Source organism: Mauremys reevesii, unplaced genomic scaffold, assembly GCF_016161935.1.
Source record: "Mauremys reevesii isolate NIE-2019 unplaced genomic scaffold, ASM1616193v1 Contig14, whole genome shotgun sequence".
Classification (NCBI taxonomy): domain Eukaryota; kingdom Metazoa; phylum Chordata; order Testudines; family Geoemydidae; genus Mauremys; species Mauremys reevesii.
The window spans coordinates 989,439-1,007,444 of record NW_024100760.1 but is presented as its reverse complement, the minus strand read 5'-3'; positions in this window follow the sequence as shown (position 1 = coordinate 1,007,444).

Below are 18,006 nucleotides of genomic sequence, written 5' to 3'. Positions count from 1 at the left end.
ACAACTCTCTGAAATGTGATTCACTCCTGGGCGGAGCCAACAGCAAGTGTGTGAGTCACTGATGTGGACAGAAACCCCACATGAGAGGCAATGCTAGGGGAGCCTGGAGAACACTACATAACCCTGGTTGCTGGGCAACACAAAACATTAAAAATGACTAACTATAAAAACTACACTAAATCTAATTAGATTGTAGGTTCTACCATGGACAACTATTAAAAACTATTTTCAAAGTGAAAAGCTCAGCAAAACAGTGTGATGCAGAGCGAAAAAACAGAGAAAATGTGCATGAGGAACTCCAACTAAGACCCCTAGCATCAAGAAGGAACTGAGGGGGGTTGGGGCAGTGCCATCCTTATATAGCCTCTAAAGAGACTAAAAGGAGGTGTTGAGCACATGCACTGCCCTGACAGGTTCTGCTGCTAAAGGAAAAATCTCCACCCCAGTGCACTGACCACAAACACACCTGAGTGGAATAAACATCTGCAACCACCCCAAACAGAACTAATAGTTACAAAACTAAAGATTCTGTGAACAGGATTGTGTTTTATTCGGATTCTCTCTTTTGGTGAAGGAGAAAAGGTGCATTATCCTCACACATATCCAGCCCAGTCCCCGGCTCACTCTTTCTCTACATAAAGTTCCATGAATCTGATGAAGGAGCTTTGAACACCAAAAAAAGAGGCAACAGAAGAGCAGAGTGTGTTAAGCCTTCCTTCCATGTAGGGGGATGGAGTCACATCTTCCCCTGCACACACACACACTTTGGTTTCTGGCACAGCAGACCCTGTCAGACACTCTTAGGAGGGAAAGGGTCTGAAAATGTTGCACAAAAGAAATTGCACCAGTTTCCATGCTATAGCATTTGAGAGACCGCCTGCCAGTGGAAAATACTCTACAGCCCTGAATCTCAACTGCAAAATTTATCCATCTTCCTCTCACTGCAAAAGCAGAAAGATCCTGATCCCACAAGCACTGAAGCTTTGAGCAGGGGTTTCGACTAGATGACCTCCTGAGATCTTTTCCAATCCTGATCTTGTATGATTCATGACAAGCACCTTTTGACTTCAATGGGAGCAAGATTAAGTCCAGACTGTTTATTGAAAACACCACTCTGCAGCTCATCATCATCTTCATCATATATGAACCTGTGCATTTCCTTAGTTATTAAAGAGAAAATCAAACCAGCCAACCAAAACTAATAACCAAATAAAACAAGATGTCATAGCTGGAGAGAAAGACAAAGCAACTTCAATATGTTTACTATTAGAAATTACAATGTGTTCAGAACCCATGGAGATGAGCACAGAATAAATAACAGAGAAATCAGAGTAGGTGGAAAAATGTTCTGACCCAGTTTCATCTAATAGAAATGAACAAGTGTTGAACCAGATTTCATTCACAAGGCCTCGTAATGACAGTTCACTTAAAATTTGTATTGATTTCAATGGAAAGTTAGAGTTATGGAAACAGACATCACACACTGAGGTACAGATATAAAAAATGGCCCTATAAGAAAGAGGCTGAGAACATGGTTTAGTTAGAGCTGGGCAGAAACCAGAATTTCCATTTTATGGGACATTCCATTATTGTAAAATTAGCTTTTTCTTCTAAAAAGAACGAAAAGAAAGAATTTTGAAATTTCCTCCAAAATGTTCAGGTCAACTAAAACATTCTGTTTTGATAAAATTGAAACATTTTGTTCCCTTTTTGAAATGAAAAACATAAAAAAATCCATTTCAATGCAGTCAAAAAGGAAAGTTTTTAGCTCACTGAAATGCTTCGTTTTTATTTTCACCCAAACAATTTTCTTTTTTTGAAACACACATGTTCCAATGGAAAGTTTTTAACAGCTCTTGGTCTAGAATGAATACACTGGACTGGAAGCCAGAATATCTGGGTTGTATTTCCTCCTCTATCAAACATTCCTGTGTGACTATGAACACTTCTCTTGCAGGAGAATTTTCAAGAATCTCCTCTGGGTGTTCTGCGTAGGGCATGGGTTTCCAGTTGTGGGGAAGCTGTTTTGGACAGACTATTCTCCTCCCAAACTTGCTTCCTGCTTTTGATGTACTTAAGCTTTCTTTGTTTAGTTTTTAAACCTTCGGTTAGTTGCTCTTCAAAATATTAATTGTACTTTAACACTTAATTTGTCAGAGTTTATGCTACTGTCTATGTTCCTGTCATAAATATGAAGGGAAGGGTAACAGCCTTTATGTATGCAGTAACATAAATCCCTCCTGACCAGAAGGACCAATGGGGAAAGAAGATCCTTTCAAAACTGGGGTGGGGGAAGGTTTTGTTTATGCTCTCTTTGTTGGTTCCCTCTCGGGACAGAGAGAGAGACCAATCAGGTAAACCAGCTTCTGAAAAGGTATCTGAAATGATACATCTAAAGTTACAAAAAATGTAAGTAAAGGAAAGGAAATGTGTTAGATTATCTTTTGTTTTAGCTAGTAAATTTTCCCTATGCTAATAGGTCATTTTATTCCTGTTTTGTAAGTGAGAAACGGAGTCATAGGGGATCCTTTGTGTTTTAAATCTTTTTATTTACCCTGTAAAGTTATCTTCCATCCTGATTTTTCAGGTGTGATCCGTTTACTTCTTTTAATACAATTCTTCTTTTAAGTACATGATTGATTTTCAGTGTCCTAAAAACCAGGGATCTGTCTGTGTTAACATATTGATTGGTATATTATTCTCAAGACCCCACAGGAAAAGGGGTGAAGGTGCTTGGGGGGATATTTTCAAGGGGGGGGGTGGTGATAGGGCTCCAAGTGGTTGCTCCCTGAATGTTTGTTTAAATCACTTGGTGGTGGCAGCAATACAGTAAAAGGACAAGGAAAGGAATTTGTGCCTTGGGGAAGTTTTTTACTTAAGTTGGTAGAAATGAGCATTGGGGGTCTTTCATGTGGGTCCTCACATCTGTACCCCAGAGTTCAGAGTGTGGAGGGAACCCTGACAGTTCCTCAGTAGGATTTTACTTCTAATTTTTAATAGCTGCATTTTTGCCTCTAACTGCTTATTTTACTTTATTGTTTAGCCTTGGTGGCACTTTCTTGTTCATCTTAATATGATTTTATTTTCAAGTTTGGGGTATACATTTTACTTGAGCCTGTATTATGGTGTTTTTTAAAAGTTTCTAGAGCTTGCAGATATAACACTTTTGGGACTGTACCTTTTAATTTCTGTTTAACTAGTCCAATGATTGACTCATCTTTATCAGTCTTGGTTCTCTCAAGGTAGAACGCCACTGCATGTCTGATGTCCAGAGTATATAGTAATTAGTCCTGTTTGCTCCCATGAGGTTAAGGGTATAATGAGGGAAGAGGGGTCGGTTGGTTCAATTGGAAAGAGGAGTGTATAGTGGGTAAAAATTTAGATTGATACAAAATATTTATTCCTCATGTACTTAATTATACAGTATAATCAAGTCACCCCTTTTCTTTGTTTAGCAAACCAGATTGAGATCCTGGAGTCTATCACTATAAAATATGTTTTCTAATCGTTTAATCATTTCTCTTGTTCTTCTCTGAACTCTTTATTATTTATCAATTTCCTTTTTCAATTGGGAACACCAGAGATGGACACAGTTTTCCAATGGCAAAGCAAAAGTCAGAGCTAATATAACCTTCAGAGTCCTACTTAAGATCATCCCCATGCCCTCTGGCCCACTGCCTACCAAAACTATGCCTACTGAAGGGGTTTTGTGAGCTTCAAGGAAAAGGGTACAGCCCTGCTGAGAAAGAACTTGCACCTGTTCAGATCACAGAAACTGTCATGGGACAGGAATGGTGAGTGGGTTCTTGAATGATATCACCCTGGGGAACAGTAGGTGGGATTGTAGATAAAGGAGATAATAGCGCTTCCTGGAAATATCAGGCATGCAGAGGGACAGCAACCTCAGCACCCTGCTGCCAGGGATAAGGGCATCCAGGAAACTCTTCTGGCAGAAAGGAACAAGACCTCTGAGCATGAGACCTGGCATCTGTCAGACTCCTGGGCTTTGTGGTTATTCCGGCATGCTCTGCACTCCGCTGTGTGAGGGGAGAACCCCCCTCATTGATGTGGGATGAAATTAAAGGCCCTTGAAGTTTGCAACAGAAGTTTCCCATCCAAGGGGATGCTCTGGGATTTTAATATCAAGAGTTGCCCCCTCAGGGCACTGTATGAAACCCCATAGTGATGTTTAAGACTTAACGTGATAGTCTGGGTGCAATCTACAGCTGGCTGCAAAATATTTCCCTGATAAGATCACACTCTGTAAGATCACCTCAGAAATCAAAGCAAAATCATTCTTGCTGCCCTGCCATTGTTTGCAAAGTGAGATACAGGCTCACATATCTCCTATTTGACTTTTTCCAGAAAATTCGGATAAGGAACATTTCTTTCCTCTCAACAACCTCTATGGTGCCAACTTCAACGGAGCTCCAGGAATGGAGCACCCACAGAAAGAAAGAGTGGTTACTCAGCATGCGCTGGCAGGCCCTGCCAATTAGCTGCAACTGAGCTTCTCCCCCTCCACCTCAGTGCTTCCTGGCTGCAACTGATCATCTCTTCTGCAGAAGGCAGGAGGCACACAGGGGGAGAAGCATGGACAGAAAGAGGTGGAAGGCGGGCAGGGTGTTCTTGGGAGAGGGGGTGGAACGGGGCAGGAAGAAATGGAGTGGGAGCGGGAAGATGTAGAGAACTAAAGGGGTTTTGGGGGAAGGAGCATTGTAGGGATGGGGCCTGGGGCAGAGAGATGGTCAAGCAACATGGAGGAAAAGAAAAAGTTGGTACCTGTGCCTACACTGCCCCCACATGATTGGTTAAAAGAATCGAATTATAACAATGTCTCTTTCATTTTGAAATGAAAAATCAGAATGTTCCTTTTTAATGCAGAGGAAATAGAAACTTTAGACTCTATGGAGATCCTTTTGTGTCTTTCCTGTTCTTTTAACCACAACTAATTAGCAAAAGTGAATATAACACATTAGCTCCTCTCCTAGTATGGGTTCTGCTATGAAAGGAGAAGTAACACCAATTACACCATGAGCTGCATTCCATTTGCTGTTTTATGCAGAGTCATTTCAGTGTACTGTGTCTTTGCAAGAGTGTTATGGTTCTTGGAGAATAAAAACAAGTATTGGGTGAATGTATATAAATTTTAACAATGTATGAGCAGCACTGCTCAGAACAAGCAAGTGCTGATATATGTTATTGACAAAATAAGCCATGTAATCTGATCTATCAAAACCAGGAAAGTGGGGTGCAGTCTAATAATTGAATAATTTTTCTTTTCATTCTACAAGACTCCGACACAGCAGTTGAGCACACAAAAGAAAAAGGACACAGACTTACTTATTCTCTTTTCCAAGTCTCCTAAAAAAGAATATATATATATATATTTAAAGGTAACAATATCACCTTTTTCAATAATATGGCCAAGAACAAAAGTAACCAATAGTTAATAGAATCATAGAAGATTAGTGTTGGAAGAGACCTCAGAGGGTCATCTAGTCCAAACCCCTGACCAAAACAAGACCAGCACCAACTAATTATCCCAGCCAGGGATTTCTTGAGCCAGGTCTTAAATACGTTTAAGGATGGAGATTCCACAACCTCCCCAGATAACGCATTCCAGTGCTTCACCACCCTCGTAGTAAAAAATATCAAAAACTGCGTTTAGTGGAGCATAGTTATGAGGGAGCAAGTGACACAATGAACATCATACGGTTTAAGGCCTCTAGAAAATGCCCCAGAGAACTTTCCCCAAACAATTCATGTTTGCACTCCAGGAGATCCTTTACAAAGAACATACAATCTTAATTTCAAAATATTCTGGTGATGGAGGATCCATCAGAACCCCTGGTAAATAGTTACAGTGTTTAATCATGCTCAATCTTAAAAATTTATGCCAAATTTCTAGTCTGATTTTCCTAATTCCACATTACAGCCATTGCATTTTACTAGGCCATTCGCTGCTAAACTAAAGAGCCCATTATCAAATATTTGTTCTCTATGTTCATACATTTAGAGTGCAATCAAGTCACCCTTTCTCTTTGTTAAACTAAATAGATTGAGCTCGTTGAGTCTATCACTATAATACATGTTATCTAATTCTTTCACCATTTGGGTGCTCTTCTCTGAACCCTCTCCCGTATGACAACTACTTTCTTCAGTGGGGGACACCAGAACTGCACACACTATACCAGCAACAGAGCCAAATACAGCGCTAATATAACCCTTATAGTCCTAATTAAAATCAACCCCATGCCCTCTGGCCTGGGCCCAGTGAACACTTCCCTCTTGAAGGGCTTGTGTCAGCTCTAGTGATAGGGAAACAACTTGCTGAGATAGAAATTGCACAAGCATCTGGCTCCACCAATCAGCTCCAACCCCTCCACCCCAGCACCTCCTGCTTGCCACTAATCAGCTCTTCTGCAGAGGGCAGGAGGTGCTGGGGGAGGAGACAGGGAAGGAAGAGGCGGAATGACGCCAGGGAGTTTTTGGGACAATGCATGGACCAGGGCAGGAAGAGGCGGAGTGGGAGCAGGAAGAGGTGGGGCAGAGCTGGGGTCTTGGGGAGAAGGGGATAGTGGGGATGGGACCTGGGGCATAGCGGTGGCCAAGCACCATTGAGGAAATGAAAAAGTTGCGCCTGTGTCACGTGACTGGGTAACTGCATCGAACCTTAACAATGTCTCCTTCATTTTGAAGTGAAAAATCAGAACACTCCATTTTAACATGTAAGAAATAGAAACTTTTGGCTCTAGGGAAACCCTTTTGTGTCTTTCCTGTTCTTTTCTTCATTCAAAAAGTATTTTTCCCCCTGAAATAGACACATTCCCATGGACAGTTCTTGCCAACACCTTGCTCTCATAGTGAATATACGGGACTAGAAGACAGAATATCTAGGTTTTATTTCCTGCTCTCGAAAACATTCCTGTGTGACGATCAGCAATTCCTTTGCAGGGGGACTCTCAAAGAGCCTACACTGGGTGCCCTGAACAGGATGGGGGTTCAAGGTTTGGGGAAAGCTCTTTGGAAAGACGATTCTCCCTCCATCGCTAAGGCACAGGGTGGAGTGTCCACATGGCCTCAGTTATTACAAAGTCAGGCACAGCACTAGCAACTCGGTTCTGCCACACTCCCCATGCAGAGCTTTTCATTCAGTGGATATGTTCAGTTCCTCTAGGGTGCCAATGTATTATTTTTCTCAAATGTCCAACTGCCCTGGAACCCCTACCCTTCTGAATTTCTTTGCAAAGTGCTGGTGAGGTCTCAGCTTGATGAAATATCACAATTACAGAGTAATCTACACAGACCCTCCGCTTCCCAGATGCATGGGACATGCAATGAGTGCGTCCCTTCTGCAGTTGAAGTTGTTGGAACCTATACAGGGCAGACAAACTTTGGTCAGTGGACTGTCAGAATTGAGGAACGTAGGCAAACTCACCCATTTGCTTCTGGAATTCCTCTGCAAAAGAAAAATGGGGAGGAGAAGAAAACAGTTCAGGGTATGTCCATTGACTTAGCATAAATATTGTCTATGTGTAGTGAGCTAGCTATTGAATCCGTGGGCTAGCCCCATTCCTATCTTGTTATGAAGTAGATAAAGAAGATTATATTCTTGCTTTAATCAACTTAAGAAAAAGCTTCATGGCCACAACTAATTAGCAAAAGGTGAAGATAACATATTAGCTCCTCTGCTAATATGGGTTCTGCTATGAAAGGACCAGTAACCCTCTCCAGTTTGACAACTTCTTTCTTTAGTGGAGGACACCAGAACTGCACACACTATTCCTGCAACAGAGCCAAATACAGAGCTAAGATAACCTCTATAGTCCTAATTAAGATAAAAACCGTGCCCTCTGGCCTGGGACCCAGTGAACACTTCCCTACTGAAGGGCTTGTGTCATCTCCAGTGAAAGGGAAACAGCTTGCTGAGACAGAAATTGCACCAGCGGCTGGCACCACCAATCAGCTCCAACCCCTCCAGCCCAGCACCTCCAGCCCTCCACTGAGCAGCTCTTCTTCAGAGGGCAGGTAGTACTCAGGGGGAGGAACATGGACAGGAAGAAGCAGAACGAGGGTGGGGTGTTCTTGGGAGAGAGTGTTTAACGTGTCAGGAAGAGGTGGAGTTGGAGCGGGAGGACAGGAGGAGGGAGGTTTGGAGGGAGGGGTATAGTAGGCAGGGGGCCTGGGACAGAGAGGTGGTCAAGCACCATCGAGGAAATGAAAAGGTTGGCACCTGTGCCTACACTGCCTCCACAGGATTGGGGAACTGAAACGAACCTTAAAAAAGTCGCCTTCATTTTGAAGTGAAAAATCAAAACGTTCCATTTTAGTAAGTAGGAAATAGAAAGTTTACATTCTATGAAAACTCTTTTGTGTCTTTCTTGCTCTTTTTTTCATCCAAAAAGTTGTTGTGTCCCCCCACCCCCTAGCCCCGAAATAGACAATTCCCAAGTTTCTGCCAACACATTGCTCTCATGGTGAATACACGGGACCGGAAGACACAATATCTAGGTACTATTTCCTGCTCAAGCAAACATTCAGTGTGACGATCAGCACTTCCTTTGGAGGGGGATTGCCAAAGAGTCTACACTAGGTGTTCTGCACAGGATGTGAGTTCCAAGTTTCGGGAAGCTCTTTGAGGAGGACATTTCTCCCTCCACCCCTGAGGCACAGGGTGGAGTGTGTGCATGGTCTCAGCTACTACAAGGTCAGGCACAGCACTAGCAACTCAATCCTGCCACACTCCCCATCCAGAGCTTTTTCATTTAATGGATATGATCATATCCTGTAGTGCATGGATATTTTTTCTCACATGCCTGATTGCCCTTGAACCTCTACCCTCTGACTTTCATTGCAAAGTGCTAGTGAGGTCTCAGCTTGATGACATACAACGATTCCAGAGAAAGCTACACAGATCCTCCACTTCTCAGGATCATTGGGCATGCCATGATAACATCTCTTCTGCAGTTGAAATTGTTGGAATCAATAGAGAGCACACAAACTTTGGTCAGTGGACTGTCAATAGTGAGGAAAGTAGGCAAACTGACCGATTTTTTCCTTGGGTTCCTCTGCAAAAGAACAATGGAGAGGAGAAGAAAACAGTTCAGTGTATGTCCAATGACTTATGAATTGAAGAGGGTGAATCAGATCCTTTCTTTGTTGATTAGCATAAATATTGGCCATGGGTAGTGAACTAGCTGTTCAATCCGTGAGTTAGCCCCATTGCTATCCCACTACGTAGTAGATATAATCTTCTCTATTCTTGCTTTAATCAATTAAAAAAAAAGCTTCATGGCCACACCTAATTGGCAAAAGGTGAATATGAGACACTATGCTCCTCTGCTAATATGGGTTCTGCTACGAATGTACGATGTAACACTATTTACATCATGAGCTGCATTCCATTTGCTGTTTTATGCAGAGTCCTTTCAATGTGTACATTGCTTTTCATACTATGTCTCTGCAAGAGTGTTATGTTTCTTGGAAAATACAAGCCAGGAGAGGGTAAGTCTATTTAAATTTCAACAATGTATGAGGAGGACTGCTGAGAATAAGCAAGTGCTCATAGATGGTGTGGACAAAATTAGCCAAGTAATCTGCTCTATCAAAAACAGAAAAGCGGGGTGAAGTCTAATAACTCAATCATTTTTCTTTTCATTCCACAAGATTCCGACAGAGCAGTAGCGCACACAAAAGAAAAAGGACACAGACTTACTTATTCTCTTGTCTCCCAAGTCTCCTGAAAAGGGGAAATATATATATATATAAATAGAACAATATCACCTTTTGTAATAATAAGGTCAAGAACAAAGGTAACTAAGAGTTCATAGAATCATGGAAGATTAGCAACTCAATCCCGCCACTCTCCCCATCCAGAGCTCTTTCATTCAGTGGCTATGATCAGTTCCTGTAGTGTGTGGATGTTTTTCTTCACATGCCTAACTGTCCCTGAAACTCTACCCCTCTGACTTTCTTTGCAAAGGGCTAGTGAGGTCTCAGCTCGATGACATTCCACAATTACAGAGTAATCTACAAAGACCCTCCACTTCCCGGATGCATGGGACATGCAATGAGAGCGTCCCTTCTGCAGGTGAAGTTGTTGGAACCTATACAGGGCAGACAACCTTTGGTCAGTGGACTATGAAAACTGAAGCAAGTAGGCAAACTTACCCATTTGCTTCTGGAGTTCCTCTGCAAAAGAAAAATGGGGAGGAGAAGAAAACAGTTCAGTGTATGTCCATAGACTTATGAATTGAAGAGGGTGAATGAGATCCTTTCTTTGTTGATTAGCATAAATAGTGGCCATGGGTAGTGAAGTAGCTCTTCAATCCGTGGGCTAACCCCATTCCTATGTCGCTACATAGTAGATAGAAGACAGTATATTCTTGCTTTAATCAATTTCAGAAGAAGCTTCATGGCCACAACTAATTAGCCATAGGTGAATATGAAACACTATGCTCCTCTGCTAATATGGGTTCTGCTACGAATGTACGATGTAATATCATTTACAAAACGAACTGCATCCATTTGCTGTTTCAATGCAAAGTCCTTTCAATGTGTACATTGTTTTTCATACTGTGTCTCTGAAACCAGCACCAACTAAATTATCCCAGCCAGGGCTTTCTCAAGCCGGGCCTTAAATACCTCCAGGGACGGAGATTCCACAGCCTCCCCAGGTAACCCATTCCAGTGCTTCACCACCCACCTAGTCAAAAATATCAAGAGCTGTGTTCATTGGAGAATAGCTGTGAGGGAGCAAGTGACACAATGAACATCATACTGTCTAAGGCCTCTAGAACATTGGCCAGAGAACTTCTCCCAAACAATTCATGTTTGCATGACAGGAGATCATTTACAAAGAACATGCAACCTTGATTTCAAACATTTCCAGCGATGGAGGATCCACCAGAACCCATGGTAAATTGTTACAGTGTTTAATCATGCTCACTCTTAAAAATTTATGCCTAATTTCTAGTCTGACTTTCCTAATTCCACATTCCAGCAATTGGATTTTACTAGGCCGTTCTCTGCTCGACTAAAGAGCCCATTGTCAAATATTTGTTCTCTATATTCATACATTTAGAATGCAATCAAGTCACCCTTTCTCTTTGTTAAACTAAATAGATTGAGCTCGTTGAGTCTATCACTATAACACATGTTGTTATCTAATTCTTTAACCATTCGGGTGCTCTACTCTGAACCCTCTCCCGTATGACAAATTATTTCTTCAGTGGGGGACACCAGAACTGCACACACTATTGCAGCAACAGAGCCAAATACAGCAAAGAGTCCTGTGGCACCTTATAGACTAAGAGACGTTTGGGAGGATGAGCTTTTTGGGTGAATACCCACTTCGTCGGATGCAAAACGAAGAGCCAAGTACAGAGCTAATATAACCCCTTCTCTACTGAAGGGCTTGTGTCAGCTCTAGTGATAGGGACACAGCTTGCTGAGACAGAAATTGCACAAGCGTCTGGCCCCACCAATCAGCTCCAACCCCTCCACCCCAGCGCCTCCTGCCTGCCACTGATCAGCTCTTCTGCAGAGGGCAGGAGGTGCTGGGGGGGAAGAGCCAGGGAAGGAAGAGGCGGAATGATGGTGGGGTGTTTAGGGACAATGAGTGGACCAGGGCAGGAAGAGGCGGAGTGGGAGCAGGAAGAGGTGGGCTAGGGCTGGGGTCTTGGGGAAAAGGGGATAGTGGGGATGGGACCTGGGGCAGAGCGGTGGTCAAGCACCATCGAGGAAATGAAAAAGTTTGCGCCGCTGCCTACACTGCCCACATGAGACTGAGTAACTGCATCGAACCTTAACAATGTCTCCTTCATTTTGAAGTGAAAAATCAGAACACTCCATTTTAACATGTAAGAAATAGAAATTTTGGCTCTAGGGAAACCCTTTTGTGTCTTTCCTGTACTTTTTTCCATCCAAAAAGTTTTTTCATCCCCTGAAATAGACACATTCCCATGGAAAGTTCCCGCCAAAGCCTTGCTCTCATAGTGAATATACGGGACTAGAAGACAGAATATCTAGGTTTTATTTCCTGCTCTAGTAAACATTCCTGTGTGACGATCAGCACTTCCTTTGCAGGGGAACACTCAAAGAGCCTACACTGGGTGCCCTGTATAGGATGTGGGTTCCAAGTTTGGGGAAATCTCTTTGGAAAGACGATTCTCCATCCATCGCTAAGGCACAGGGTGGAATGTCCACATGGCCTCAGTTATTACAAGGTCAGGCACAGCACTAGCAACTCGGTCCTGCCACACTCCCCAGCCAGAGCTTTTCATTCAGTGGATATGTTCAGTTCCTCTAGCGTGCCGATGATTTTTTTTTCTCAAATGTCCAACTGCCCTAGAACCCCTACCTTTCTGATTTTCTTTGCAAAGTGCTGGTGAGGTCTCAGCTTGATGAAATATCACAATTACAGAGTAATCTACACAAACCCTCTGCTTCCCAGACGCATGGGATATGCAATGAGTGCGTCCCTTCTGCAGCTGAAGTTGTTGGAACCTATATAGGGCAGACAAACTTTGGTCAGTGGACTGTAAGAATTGAGGAACGTAGGCAAACTCACCCATTTGCTTCTGGAGTTCCTCTGCAAAAGAAAAATGGGGAGGAGAAGAAAATAGTTCAGGGTATTTCCATTGACTTAGCATAAATATTGGCTATGTGTAGTGAGCTAGCTATTGAATCCGTGGGCCAGCCCCATTCCTATCTCGTTATGTAGTAGATAAAAAGATTATATTCTTGCTTTAATCAATTTAAGAAAAAGCTTCATGGCCACAACTAATTAGCAAAAGGTGAAGATAACATATTATCTCCTCTGCTAATATGGGTTCTGCTATGAAAGGACCAGTAACCCTCTCTAGTTTGACAACTTCTTTCTTCAGTGGGGGACACCAGAACTGCACACACTATTCCAGCAACAGAGCTGAATACAGAGCTAATATAGTCCTAATTAAGATCAAAACCACGCCCTCTGGCCCGGGACCCAGTGAACACTTTCCTACTGAAGGGCTTGTGTCATCTCCAGTGAAAGGGAAACAGCTTGCTGAGACAGAAATTGCACCAGCGGCTGGCACCACCAATCAGCTCCAACCCCTCCAGCCCTGCACCTACAGACCTCCACTGAACAGCTCCTCTTCAGAGGGCAGGTAGTACTAAGGGGGAGGAACATGGACAGGAAGAAGCAGAACGAGGGTGGGGTGTTCTTTGGGAGAGGGGGTGGAACAGGGCAGGAAGAGGTGGAGTTGGAACGGGAGGACACGGGGAGGGAGTCTTGCGGGGAGGGGTATAGTAGGCAGGGGTCCTGGGGCAGAGACGTGGTCAAGCACCATCGAGGAAATGAAAAGGTTGGCACCTGTGCCTACACTGCCTCCACAGGATTGGGGAACTGAAACGAACCTTAAAAATGTCGCCTTCATTTTGAAGTGAAAAATCAAAACGTTCCATTTTAGTAAGTAGGAAATAGAAAGTTTACATTCTATGGAAACCCTTGTGTGTCTTTCTTGCTCTTTTTTTCATCCAAAAAGTTGTTGTGTCCCCCCCCCCTCCCCGAAATAGACACATTCCCATAGAAAGTTTCTGCCAACACGATGCTCTCATAGTAATTATATGGAACTGGAAGACAGAATATCTAGGTTCTATTTCCTGCTCAAGCAAACATTCAGTGTGACGATCAGCACTTACTTTGGAGAGGGATTGTCAAAGAGTCTACACTGGGTGTTCTCCACAATATGTGGGTTCCAAGTTTTGGGGAAGCTCTTTGGGGAGGACATTTCTTCCTTCACCTCTAAGGCACAGGGTGGAGTGTGTTCATGGTCTCAGCTACTACAAGGTCAGGCACAGCTCTAGCAACTCAATCCTGCCACGCTCTCCATCCAGAGCTTTTTCATTTAATGGATATGATCATATCCTGTAGTGCATGGATGTTTTTTCTCACATGCCTGACTGCCCTTGAACCTCTACCCCTCTCACTTTCTTTGCAAAGTACTAGTGAGATCTCACTTTGATGACATACAACGATTCCAGAGAAAGCTACACAGACCCTCAAATTCTCAGGATCATTGGGAATGCAATGATAACATCTCTTCTGCAGTTGAAATTGTTGGAATCAATAGAGAGCACACAAACTTTGGTCAGTGGACTGTCAACAGTGAGGAAAGTAGGCAAACTCACCCATTTTCTCCTTGGCTTCCTCTGCAAAAGAACAATGGAGAGGAGAAGAAAACAGTTCAGTGTATGTCCAATGACTTATGAATTGAAGAGGGTGAATCAGATCCTTTCTTTTTTGATTAACATAAAATTGGCCATGGGTAGTGAACTAGCTGTTCAATCCGTGAGCTAACCCCATTCCTATCCCACTACGTAGTAGATATAATCTTCTTTATTCTTGTTTTATTCAATTAAAAAAAAAGCTTCATGGCCACAAGTAATTCGCTAAAGGTGACTATGAGACACTACGCTCCTCTGCTAATATGGGTTCTGCTACGCAATGTACGATGTAACACCATTTACATCATGAGCTGCATTCCATTTGCTGTTTTATGCAGAGTCCTTTCAATGTGTACATTGTCTTTCATACTATGTCTCTGCAAGAATGATATGTTTCTTGGAAAATACAAGCCATGAGAGGGTAAATCTATTTAAATTTCAACAATGTATGAGGAGGACTGCTGAGAATCAGCAAGTGCTCATAGATGGTGTGACAAAATTAGCCAAGTAATCTGCTCTATCAAAAACAGAAGAGCGGGTTGAAGTCTAATAACTCAATCATTTTTCTTTTCGTTCTACAAGATTCTGACAGAGCAGTAGCGCACACAAAAGAAAAAGGACACAGACTTACTTATTCTCTTGTCTCCCAAGTCTCCTAAAAAGAGGGAAAATATATATATATATATATATAAATAGAACAATATCACCTTTTGTAATAATAAGGCCAAGAACAAAGGTAACTAAGAGTTCATAGAATCATGGAAGATTAGCAACTCAGTCCCGCCACTCTCCCCATCCAGAGCTTTTTCATTCAGTGGATATGATCAGTTCCTGTAGTGTGTGGATGTTTTTTCTCACATGCCTAACTGTCCTTGAAACTCTACCCCTCCAACTTTCTTTGCAAAGTGCTAGTGAGGTCTCAGCTTGATGACATACCACAATTACAGACTAATCTACAAAGACCCTCCACTTCCCGGATGCATGGGACATGCAATGAGAGCGTCCCTTCTGCAGGTGAAGTTGTTGGAACCTATACAGGGCAGACAAACTTTGGTCAGTGGACTGTAAGAATTGAGGAAAGTAGGCAAACTCACCCATTTGCTTCTGGAGTTCCTCTGCAAAAGAAAAATGGGGAGGAGAAGAAAACAGTTCAGTGTATGTCCATAGACGTATTAATTGAAGAGGGTGAATGAGATCCTTTCTTTGTTGATTAGCATAAATAGTGGCCATGGGTAGTGAAGTAGCTCTTCAATCCGTAGGCTAGCCCCATTCCTATCCCACTACGTAGTAGATAGAAGACAGTATATTCTTGCTTTAATTAATTTCAGAAGAAGATTCATGGCCACAACTAATTAGCCAAAGGTGAATATGAGACACTACGCTCCTCTGCTAATATGGGTTCGGCCATGAAAGGAGCAGTAACATCATTTACATCACGAGCTGCATTCCATTTGCTGTTTCAATGCAAAGTCCTTTCAATGTGTACATTGTTTTTCATACTGTGTCTCTGAAACCAGCACCAACTAAATTATCCCAGCCAGGGCTTTCTCAGGCCGGGCCTTAAATACCTCTAGGGATGGAGATTCCACAACCTCCCCAGGTAACCCATTCCAGTGCTTCACCACCCTCCTAGTCAAAAATATCAAGAGCTGTGTTCATTGGAGAATAGCTGTGAGGGAGCAAGTGACACAATGAACATCATACTGTCTAAGGCCTCTAGAACATGGGCCAGAGAACTTCCCCCAAACAATTCATGTTTGCATGACAGGAATCCTTTACAAAGAACATACAACCTTGATTTCAAACGTTTCCAGCGATGGAGGATCCACCAGAACCCATGGTAAATTGTTATAGTATTTAATCCTGCTCACTCTTAAATAATTATGCCTAATTTCTAGTCTGACTTTCCTAATTCCACATTCCAGCCATTGGTTTTTATTAGGTCTTTCTCTGCTAGACTAAAGAACCCATTATCAAATATTTGTTCTCTATGTTCATACATGCAATCAAGTCACCCTTTCTCTTTGTTAAACTAAATAGATTGAATTCGTTGAGTCTATCACTATAACACATGTTGTTATCTAATTCTTTAACCAGTCGGGTGCTCTACTCTGAACCCTCTCCCGTGTGACAGCTTCTTTCTTCACTGGGGGACACCAGAACTGAACACACTATTGCAGCAACAGAGCCAAATGCAGCGCTAATATAACCCCTATAGTGCTAATTCAAATCAACCCCATGCCCTCTAGCCTGGGCCCAGCAAACACTTCCCTACTGAAGGGCTTGTGTCAGCTCTAGTGATAGGGAAACAGCTTGCTGAGACAGAAATTGCACAAGCGTCTGGCCCCACCAATCAGCTCCAACCCCTCCACCCCAGCGCCTCCTGCCTGCCACTGATCAGCTCTTCTGCAGAGGGCAGGAGGTGCTGCGGGGGAAGAGCCAGGGAAGGAAGAGGCGGAATGACGGTGGGGTGTTTAGGGACAATGAGTGGACCAGGGCAGGAAGAGGCAGAGTGGGAGCAGGAAGAGGTGGGGCAGGGCTGGGGTCTTGGGGAAAAGGGGATAGTGGGGATGGGACCTGGGGCAGAGCGGTGGCCAAGCACCATCGAGGAAATGAAAAAGTTGGCACCTGTGTCACTGCCCGCACGAGACTGGGTAACTGCATCGAACCTTAACAATGTCTCCTTCATTTTGAAGTGAAAAATCAGAACACTCCATTTTAATATGTAAGAAATAGAAACTTTTGGCTCTAGGGAAACCCTTTTGTATCTTTCATGTTCTTTTTTTCATCCAAAAAGTATTTTTCCCCCTGAAATAGACACATTCCCATGGAAACTTCTTGCCATCACCTTGCTCTCATAGTGAATATACGGGACTAGAAGACAGAATATCTAGGTTTTATTTCCTGCTCTCAAAAACATTCCTGTGTGACGATCAGCACTTCCTTTGCAGGGGGACTCTCAAAGAGCCTACACTGGGTGCCCTGAACAGGATGGGGGTTCCAAGTTTGGGGAAAGCTATTTGGAAAGACGATTCTCCCTCCATCGCTAAGGCACAGGGTGGAGTGTCGATGGCACAGCACTAGCAACTCGGTCCTGCCACACTCCCCATGCAGAGCTTTTCATTCAGTGGATATGTTCAGTTCCTCTAGCGTGCCGATGTATTTTTTTTCTCAAATGTCCAACTGCCCTGGAACCCCTACCCTTCTGACTTTCTTTGCAAAGTGCTGGTGAGGTCTCAGCTTGATGAAATAGCACAATTACACAGACCCTCTGCTTCCCAGACGCATGGGATATGCAATGAGTGCGTCCCTTTTGCAGTTGAAGTTGTTGGAACCTATACAGGGCAGACAAACTTTGGTCAGTGGACTGTAAGAATTGAGGAAAGTAGGCAAACTCACCCATTTGCTTCTGGAGATCATCTTTAAAAGAAAATGGGGAGGAGAAGAAAACAGTTCAGGGTATGTCCATTGACTTCACATAAATATTGGCTATGTGAAGTGAGCTAGCTATTGAATCCGTGAATCCATTCCTATCTCGTTATGTAGTAGATAAAGAAGATTATATTATTGCTTTAATTAACTTATGAAAAAGCTTCATGGCCACAACTAATTAGCAAAAGGTGAAGATAACATATTACCCATATAAATAGGAAGAAAACCAAGAAAGAAGAAGTGGGACCGCTTAAAACTTTAAACGGAGTGGAGATTAGGGATAATCTTGGAATGGCACAATATCTGAACGAGTATTTTGCCTCAGTCTTTAATGAGGCTAATGAAGAGCTAAGGAATAGT